The 10,000-nt window shown below is 48.1% G+C and overlaps 2 non-coding genes across 2 annotated transcripts in view; both read right to left on the reverse strand.

The window, feature by feature from the left end:
- The window catches only part of LOC122068359, a 3,361-nt gene extending 2,244 nt beyond the window's left edge, over positions 1–1,117 (reverse strand). The window contains exon 1 of the ribosomal RNA XR_006137097.1: positions 1–1,117. This exon is cut by the window's left edge and continues 2,244 nt beyond it. This is a non-coding gene — a ribosomal RNA (28S ribosomal RNA).
- A 232-nt stretch (positions 1,118–1,349) lies between these two features.
- On the reverse strand, positions 1,350–1,505 carry LOC122068340. The gene has a single exon (XR_006137083.1). It is a non-coding gene; the product is annotated as a 5.8S ribosomal RNA (ribosomal RNA).
- Between the last annotated feature and the right edge of the window lie 8,495 nt (positions 1,506–10,000).

Consider the following 10,000-nt stretch of genomic DNA (forward strand, 5'->3'; position numbering starts at 1 on the left):
CAGTTCTTCTTACCAAAAATGGCCCACTTGGAGCTCTCAATTCCATGGAGCGGCTCAACGAAGCAGCCACTCCATCCTACCTATTTAAATTTTGAGAATAGGTCGAGGGTGTTGCGCCTCTGATGCCTCTAATCATTGGATTTACCCGATAAAACTCGCCCGCGGGCTCCAGCTATCCTAAGGGAAACTTCAGAGGGAACCAGCTACTATTTGGTTTGATTAGTCTTTCTCCCCTATACCCAAGTCAAATGAACGATTTGCACATCAGTATCGCTGTGGGCCTCCACCAGAGTTTCCTCTGGCTTCAACCCGCTCAGGCATAGTTCACCATCTTTCGGGTTTCGATAGGTATGCTCTCACTCGAACCCTTCACAGTAGATCAAGGTCGGTCGATGGTGCAACCCACAAGGGATCCCACCAGTCAGCTTCCTTACGCCTTACAGGTTTTACTTGCACGCATGTCAGACTCCTTGGTCCGTGTTTCAAGACTGGTCGAAGGGGGAGCTCGACAGGCTGATGCCCGAAGCATGCAGTTGCCAATAGGCATGCCATCGAGGTGCATGCTACCTACCATGATTGTGGCGACGACATCTCCTCAGGCATAACGTGACAACTCGGGCTTGGGACGCCGCCGCAATCCACATCGGTCCACGCCCCGAGTCGAGCGATAGATCGGCTATTAACTGTTCCGCATCCGATCGAGACGCATCGCCGGCCCCCATCCTCTTCCCTCCTAACAATTTCAAGCACTCTTTGACTCTATTTTCAAAGTCCTTTTCATCTTTCCCTCGCGGTACTTGTTCGCTACCGTTCTCTCACCCATATTTAGCCTTGGATGGAATTTACCGCCCAATTGGGGCTGTATTCCCAAACAACCCGACTCGCTGATAGCTCCTCGTAGTGCAACAGGGTACGGACATGATGGGGATTTCACCCTCTCTGGTCCGCCGCTGAGGATGCTTCTAAAGACTACAATTTGAATGACTAAACCGCCTGATTCTCAAGTTGGGCTCTTCCCGGTTCGCTCGCTGTTACTAAGGGAATCCTCGTAAGTTTCTTGTCCTCTGCTTATTGATATGCTTAAACTCAGTGGGTCACCCCGCCTGACCTAGGGTCGCAGTTGAAATGCCATCGAACGGAAATTAGGGTCACCAGAGCCCAATGGGAGCAGAACACGCACATGATGTCCAAACAATGGCAAAGTGGCTCAAACCACCACTCATCGTGACACTTGCCACACAAGGGCCCTTGACTTTGGGACGATCGCACCTCAAGCAGAGACACGGGGGGCCAATCTTCGCTCCGTACCACCACCACAAGGGGCAAAGGAGGTGGGGCAACATGACGCGTGATGCCCAGGCAGGCGTGCCCTCAGCCCGATGTCCTAGGGTGCAACTTGCGTTCAAAGACTCGATGGTTCACGGGATTCTGCAATTCACATCAAGTATCGCATTTTGCTATGTTCTTCATTGATGCAAGAGCTGAGATATCCATTGCCGAGAGTCGTTAAGATAGATTCGGTTCTAGAATGACCACACCACACCAAAGGCACAATGATGTCATGTCCTTTCCGTTGTGAGTTCCTTGGCACCGACTGTGCCGGTGGTTATGTTTGTGTTGAATGCTACGAAGGATTGCAGGCCAACCTTTTACAAGGGTCGGGAAGGAAGGAGCTCACGCTCCCACGCCCTACCTTGATGGCGTAATACAACATGTTCACAGGTCTTGCTGGGCTGGTATCGACAATGATCCTTTCACAAGTTCCCCTATAGAAACCTTGTTACGACTTCTCCTTCCTCTAAATGATATGTTTCAGTGGACTTCTTGCGACGTCAACGGAGGTGAACCACCCACATTGCCGCGATCCGAATACTTCACCGGACCATTCAATTAGTAGGATCGATGGGCGGAGTGTACAAAGGGCAGGGACATAGTCAACGCGAGCTGATGACCCGCACTTACTAGGATTTCCTTGTTGAAGACCAACAATTACAATGATCTATCCCCATCATGATGAAATTTCTAAAGATTACCCGGGCTCGTCGGCCAAGGCTATAGACTCGTTGAATACATCACTGTAGTGCATGCGACCCACAACATCTAAGGGCATCACATACTTGTTATTGCCTCAAACTTTCATGGCCTAAACGGCCATAGTCCCTCTAAGAAGTTGGCCGTGGAGGGTCACCTCCACATAGCTAGTTAGCAGGCTGAGGTCTCGTTCGTTAACGAAATTAACCAGACAAATCGCTCCACCAACTAAGAACGGCCATGCACCACCACCCATAGAATCAAGAAAGAGCTCTCAGTTTGTCAATCCTTACTATGTCTGGACCTGGTAAGTTTCCCCGAGTTGAGTCAAATTAAGCCGCAGGCTCCACTCCTGGTGGTGCCCTTCCGTCAATTCCTTTAAGTTTCAGCCTTGCAACCATACTCCCCCTGGAACCCAAAATTTTGATTTCTCGTAAGGTTTATGGTTGAGACTAGGATAGTATCTGATCATCTTCAATCTCCCAACTTTCATTCTTGATTAATGAAAATATCCTTGGCAAATGCTTTCGCAGTGGTTCGTCTTTCATAAATCCAAGAATTTCACTTCTGACTATGAAATACGATTGCCCTTGACTGTCCCTGTTAATCATCGCTCCGATCCCGAAGGCCAACGTAATAGGACCGAAATCCTATGATGTTATCCCATGCTAATGTATCCAAAGCATAGGCTTGCTTTCAACACTCTAATTTTTTCAAAGTAACAGTGTCGGAGGCATAACCCGGCAATTAAGGCTGGGAGTGCATCACCAATAAAAGGGACGAGATGATCAGTACACACCGTGAGGTGGACCGATCAACCCATCCCAAAGTCCAACTACGAGCTTTTTAATTGCAACAACTTAAATATACGCTATTGGAACTGGAATTACCATGGCTGCTAGCACCAGACTTGCCCTCATATGGATCCTCGTTAAGGGATTTAGATCGTACTCATTCCAATTACCATTCTCGAAGAGCCCGGTATTGTTATTTATTGTCACTACCTCCCCGTGTTAGGATTGGGTAATTTGCGCGCCTGCTGCATTCCTTGGATGTGGTAGCCGTTTCTCAGGCTTCCTCTCCAGAATCAAACCCTAATTCTCCGTCACCCGTTACAACCATAGTAGGCCACTATCCTACCCTCAAAAGTTGATAGGGCATAAATTTGAATGATGCGTCGTCGGCACAAAGGCCATGCGATCCATCGAGTTATCATGAATCATCAGAGCAACAGGCAGAGCCGACGCTGACCTTTTATCTAATAAACGCATCCCTTCCAAAAGTCGGGGTTCAGTGCACGTATTAGCTCTAGAATTACTACGGTTATCCGAGTAGCAAATACCATCAAACAAACTATAACTGATTTAATAAGCCATTCGTAGTTTCACTATCTGAATTAGTTCATACTTACACATGCATGGCTTAATCTATGAGACAAGCATATGACTACTGGCAGGATCAACCAGGTAACTTTCCTTCTCGATGCAAAAGCACTACATGAACCACATCCCCAATTGTGCATTGGGTGATGCTACTCCATACATTAATGGCGATCTATCGTTCTTATGCAACAAGTCCCAACCAAAGGATTCAAGAGGACACACACACACATCCAACTTGCCCCACAAAATGTCCCGCATCCTAGAGCACAAACAGTGCACATGCACCACTGATACAGAGAAAGTGGACATATGCATTGTATGCCAAGCCACCTCACAGCAACCACAAGGGCAGGCAAGAGGGACGAAATGAGAGTTAAGGGGAAGCTTCTTTCCATCCAACTAGGTAAGGAACACAGGAACCATTTTCATGCTCTTGACAAAGACACTTTTGGCCCATCGCAACCCATAGAGGTATCTGTGCATAGTAGTTCAATACACAAGCAAAGAGCCCATAACCACAAGAAAAACAATAGCCACTCACATGCATTGCGTCCACTACCGACACAATCCACCACCAAACCTACTACAACGTAATAACGATTTGGTAGAAGAAAAATCAATAGCCCCACTAAGCATGAAAATCTCAACAATCAACAAGGGTCGAGGGACTCGAGATCTATCTCCACCTACAAGCTTGCAACCTAAGTTCTCCGAAGACCCACGTTAATGTCGTATTATAACACTTGCGGCAGGAGACATGTAAACACCTCCCCACCTAGGTGTGACTTAGAAACGCGATTCGCCAAATAGCAAATGCCACAAGACCGAGTATGAGAAAGCTCTCGCAAGCAACAAACCCATGATAATGCATATTTTTTAAAAGAACAAGGGTAGGGGGCAAGGGACATGTGATTTTTCTCCATTTGCAAGCTTGCAACCTATGTTCATCAGAGACCCACATGAATGTCGTATTATAACACTTCCAGTAGGAGGCATGCAAACACCTCCGCACCTAGGCGCGACTTAGAAATGCATTCCTTCAAATAGGAAAGGCCACAAAACTGAGCGTGACACAACTCTTGCAAGCAACATACCCACGAGAATGGAATTTTTTTTAAAAAGAAAGGAGGGGGGGAGGGACTCATGATCTACCTCCACCTGCAAGCTTGCAACCTATGTTCTCTAGAGACCCACGTTAATGTCATATAATAACATTGGCCGCAAAATGGCATGCAAACACCTCCACACCTAGGCACGACTTAGAAACGCACTTCTCCAAATAGCATAGGCCAAAAAATCGACCAAGAAAAAACCCTTGCAAGCAACAAACCCATGATAATGTAATTTAAAAAAAAATAATAATGGGATGGGGGGGACCAAACAATTATTTATTGTGCACACTGACTTGACCAATGATTCCGTGGAACCCATTTATTGGGCCTGTCAATGTAGACAGCAGCCCACCCCTTGCACCATGACCTACATATGACGACAAGCCAAAGAGCAAAGAGGGGAGGAAATGCGTGACTATGGCCACACTCGCAAAAAGTGGTACTAACACAACTGCACATGGTAGGAAGCAAAGCACGTCAAACTACCACGGTGCCTAGATGGGATTAATCAAGGGGACCAACGTGTCATTTCCACGTTTTTCACATGCCATAACTCTCTTGGGCATGCTGTAAAAAAACTAGCAAAAGTGGTAGTAGGCTACGGTGAGGGTGTAGGTGCAGTGTGCAGGCAGCCATACAAACCCACCAGCACGCATTGGCCGGCCAAGGTGCAAAACAAGAGGCTAATCATCTGGACCATCATGCCGTGTTGCTGTCCTTCACATGCTATGCAACTCTTGGGAATGTCATGTGGCTATCGGCATATGTGGCAGCAGCTATGCAGGGAACCATGCATGCCCAGTAGCACGCCATGGCAAGCCACAACATACATCAAAGGCAGTCGTCGGAACCAACACGCCTTGATGGTGATTTTCACATGCTAGGCCAATCTTGGGTATGCCATGCGACTACGGGCACATTTGGCAATAGCTGTGGGGGCACGGCAGCACAAGGCAAGAACCCTTGCGCACCCAACAACCCAAGGTGGCAGGCATCAGTGTGTGACAGAGGGGATGAACATTGGGATGTATTGGCCATTTACTTGTTTTCAAATGCTGTGCAGCTACGAACACATGTAACAGCAACTGTGGGGGCATGGCAGTGGAAGGTAGGGAGCCATGCACACCCAGCCGCACACGGGTGCATGTAGTGGTGTGCGGCAGATGGGCTGACCATCTGGACAGACGAGCCATGTACTTGTTTTCACATACATGCCAAGCCTTTGTTGGGCTTTCTCTGCAGCTATGAGCGTAGGAGGCAACAACTATTGAGGCATAGCAGTATATAGTAGGCAACCATGAGGGCTAGGTAGCATGCCATGGCAGGCGCAACGCACACCAAGGGCCAAATCTTCAAAATCGACATTCCGTGTGGGTGTTTTGCACATGCCATGACACTCTTGGGAATACTGTACGATGACAGACGCATGTTGCTGAAGATGTGGAGGCACAACAACACAAGGCAGGCGGCCATGTGCACCCAGCAGCACACAATGGCAGGCAACTGTGTGTAGCAGAGGGGATGACCGTCGGGATGGACGCGCCTTGTACAAGTTTTCACACACCATGCCTTCGTTGGGCATGCTGTGCATCGATGGACACATGTGGCAGCAGAAGTAGGGGTGTGGCAACGCATGGTAGGTAGCCATGTGCGCCTAGTAGCCCACGGTGGCAGGCAATGTTATGCGACAGAAGGGGGGGCGGCGTTGTGCGACAGAAGGGCTGACCATTAGCAAGGACGTGCACCTTCGTTTGGTATGCTGTGCCGTGACTGGCACATGTGACAGTGGCTATGGGGTCAAGGCACGCAAGGCAGGCAACCATGCGCATCGAGCCGCATGCAGTGGCAGGCCTCGACGCACACCAAGGCCAACTCATTGAAATCGACGTGCTATTTCACTTTTTTTCCCATGCCATGGGTCTTTTGGGTTTGCCTACCATGCCTGCTCATTGTCTGCTACCCCACTATACAGCCCCTCAGAAACCACCCGGGGAGAGTGGCACCCCCCTCCCTTAAGGTAGCTCTTATGCTCTTTGCCCCTTTCCAGAAGGAGACCTGACCCCACCTAAAAAATATACCGGACTATTTTTTGAGCTTCAAATATCCAAATCAAATGAAACTTGGTATAAAATTAAGGAAAATCCATTTATTATTTTCATATAAAAATCATATTTTTTGATAAATATCTATTTATTTTATTAATTTTTTAATATTAAAAAAATATTAAATTCAAAAAACTATGAAAATTTTATTTTAATGTATTTTTCTGAAAACTAAATTTCGGATGTCTTCCAAAGGTTGATAGAATGTTCTGAAAAGATATTGGACCATTCCAACTTATTTTGATATTTTTTAATATTTTATGATTGAAACATTACAAAAAATAACAAAAAAATGGAAATGCGAGGTTTAAGTGAAAATGATTGTACTTTGAGTGCCAAATAGCCAATTGCAAGGCTTTTCTAACCCAAAGGGATGTTTTGCACAACATGATTTAAAGACCCAAACAATGTTGTGCGGGTAAGGCCTTGACGTGTGTAGCAGTTGGTGCCTTGTGTGCAACCGAAGGCAGCAAAGGAGCCACCGTTGCATGGGCCATGGGGACCATGGCAACACCCATGTGTGTGCGGCGATGTGCATGGTGGACTACAGACGTGGGCAAAGAAGTGCAGCAATGCCTGCAACCTTGCTCGTGCCATGTGCTGAAATACCCATAGCATGTGTGGCCATGCCAGCCATCAAGATCGCCACATGGGAGGCCATGCTCGCGAACTTGCACGTGGTAGTGCAGCCATGTGCTATGCATATGCGACCACGCAACGGAACCTTGCTCGTGGTGGTGCAGTCGTGCCTGCAACCGCGTGCGCGGCACGTCTGGCAATGCACGCAACCTTGCGAGTGGTAGGGCAGCCAGGGGCACAGCATGTGCGGCCATGCCCGCAACCTTGCGCGGTCGATAGTGCAGCAGTGTGCAAGACAACCTGCCATCATGCACGCGACATGTGCATCCATGCCAGTAGTCATGCGTGCTATGGCCTGCAACCTTGTGTGGGGTAGCATTGCCATACTTGCACCCGTGCGTGCAACATCGTCCGTGCAGTAAGGCCTTGATTGCGGCCAAGTGCGCAGTAGCCTGCCACCATGCATGCACCTTGTGCGGCCGTGCGTGTGGTACTGCTGCCTTGTGCACTGCCTTCATATGCACTTAGGCACACTTAGGGGGGCATGCGTAGGCATAGTCATGGGCACGTATATGTGCACACTTGCGGCATTCAAGAGCACACTTAGGCAACCTTTGGGGCATTCAAGAGCACAATTCGGCAACAATTGGGCTACACTTGGGTGCACGCGTAGACACACTTATTCAACACATGGGGACACGTATAGGCATACTTAAGGCGACACTTGGGGCATTCAAGAGCACGCACAGGCACACTTTGGTGCACACTTAGGCAACAGTTGTGGGCATGCATGGGAACAGTTAGGCAACACTTGGGCCATTCAATGTGCACATATAGTCAACACTTGGGGTGTTGTGCGGCCATTCAATGTGCACACATGGGCACATGGAGTCAACACATGGGGGCACGCGTAGGCACACACTTGGGCCATTCAAGAGCACATTGTCACGGCTTTAGACCTTTCTAAGCAACCGTGCCGGCAGTTAGCACTTCCACTTGCACTAAGTTAGCCTAACCACCCTTCTTAAAGGACTTGGGAAGAGAAGAAGTGAACACAAGAGTGAGTTTGAGAAGAATGAACTTGTATTGCACTAGAGAACTCTTGAGTACAAGGCTTGAGAACTCACTTGCTTGGTTGAACACTCTTAGTTGGTCCTTGGTGAGTATCTTTGCCAAATGAGGCAACACCTACCCCAATTACAATGGATGGCTAAGATATTTACAAATGTCCTCCATCCAACGGTTAGGGAGGAAACTAGAAGCTTCCTACCTCCTTAGTGGAGCTCTAGAAATCTCTCCCAAAATATCTGCTATGAATATCTTCTACAAATATCTATAATAAAATATCTATTGTTACTTCACCTTTGTAGAAAACTCTAGAACTTGGACCTTACTTAGCCCAATGGCCTAAGTCCATGGGCTTAGTGAGCTAGGCCCATGGAACTATGTTGGGCAGGTCATGACACTCTCCCCCACCAAAATCTGTGATGCCCTCATCACAACCTCCTTGTGATACTTTTATTCATGAGCTGTCTAGCATGCCAGTTGTCTCCCATCTCGTATCGCTCTCTGGTTGCCCCTTCCACTTGACTAAATACTCCACGTAAGGAGATAGTTTGTGTCTCTAGATGATTGGACTAGCAACCAAATTAGCCTCCCTCTCACAAGGAGTAACACCTATTGGGGTTCTTGTTGTTGTCATATAACTTGAGCCTCCTACAACGTCGTTTGGTTGTCTCCGTTCTCTCGTTTGCATCTTCCTCTTCTTGGCATGGATGGCTTGCTCCCAAATTCTCATTGTCTTGCCCTCCGGTCTAAGGGTAAGAAAGCACCTAGCCCTTAGATGGTGTTGGATAACTCTTTTAGACCCAAGGTTCATCTCGACCCCTCAAGCAATATTATGGGGAATTCTTTGGAGTTGATAGCCTTAGGACGCCCTTGGCCTGAGTTCCTTTGCCTCCTTCGTCAAGGCAAGGTTGTGTGTGGCTCCTGTATCTACCTTCGCCTGTGTGGGCTTCGCATTGATGCACACTTTTGCAGACATAAACCCCTTTTGAGTGTTAAGGGCCTTGACCCCTATCTCGGCCCTGGTGGCACCACGTTGCATTGGGGACCCCTTGCATGGTGGCTTTTCCTCTTAGCCCTCTCCCTCCAATAAGGCACTAAGAGCTTTCCTCCTGGGGCAATCCCTAAACCAATGTAGCTCATCACATAGGAATCACTTGTCTCTAGGCTTGAACCGATTCCTCTTATCACGCTTGTGCCTTAGTGCCTCTCCTTTAGACATGTCATGAGAGGTAGTGGCTTCCCTCGCCACTGCCCTCGAACTCTTCCCATACTTCTTCTCCAAATTGAGCTTCCACCTTATTCAACCCCTTTGCATACTTAAGCCTTAAAGGTGGCAACCATCTCCTCTTGGTTACTTACTATGGTGTTGAGAGCACCTTGTAAAGACCCCTTGAGCTCCCCATCTGGCCATCAAGCTCCTCCCTGAGCTCCACATGGCCTTTGAGCTCCTCCCCACTTTGCCTCGGTCAATACTTGCTCCCCTCGAGCTAAACGAGGCCCCATAGCAACACCAAAGTCGATGAACTTACCTTTGCTCCTTCTTTGCTTACTTGTGTAGGTGTTGGTCTCTATTCCACAGATTTAGCTTGCTTGTCTCCTATCCCACAAGCTTGCCTCCCTCACAATTGAAGCTCTTAGCACTTCCACTAGCACTAAGTCAACCTAACCACCCTCCTTAAGGGACTTGGGAAGAGAAGAAGTGAACGCAAGAGTGAGTTTGAGAAGA

This window comes from Macadamia integrifolia, unplaced genomic scaffold (genome assembly GCF_013358625.1).
Source record: "Macadamia integrifolia cultivar HAES 741 unplaced genomic scaffold, SCU_Mint_v3 scaffold373, whole genome shotgun sequence".
In the NCBI taxonomy this organism is placed as follows: Eukaryota; Viridiplantae; Streptophyta; class Magnoliopsida; order Proteales; family Proteaceae; genus Macadamia; species Macadamia integrifolia.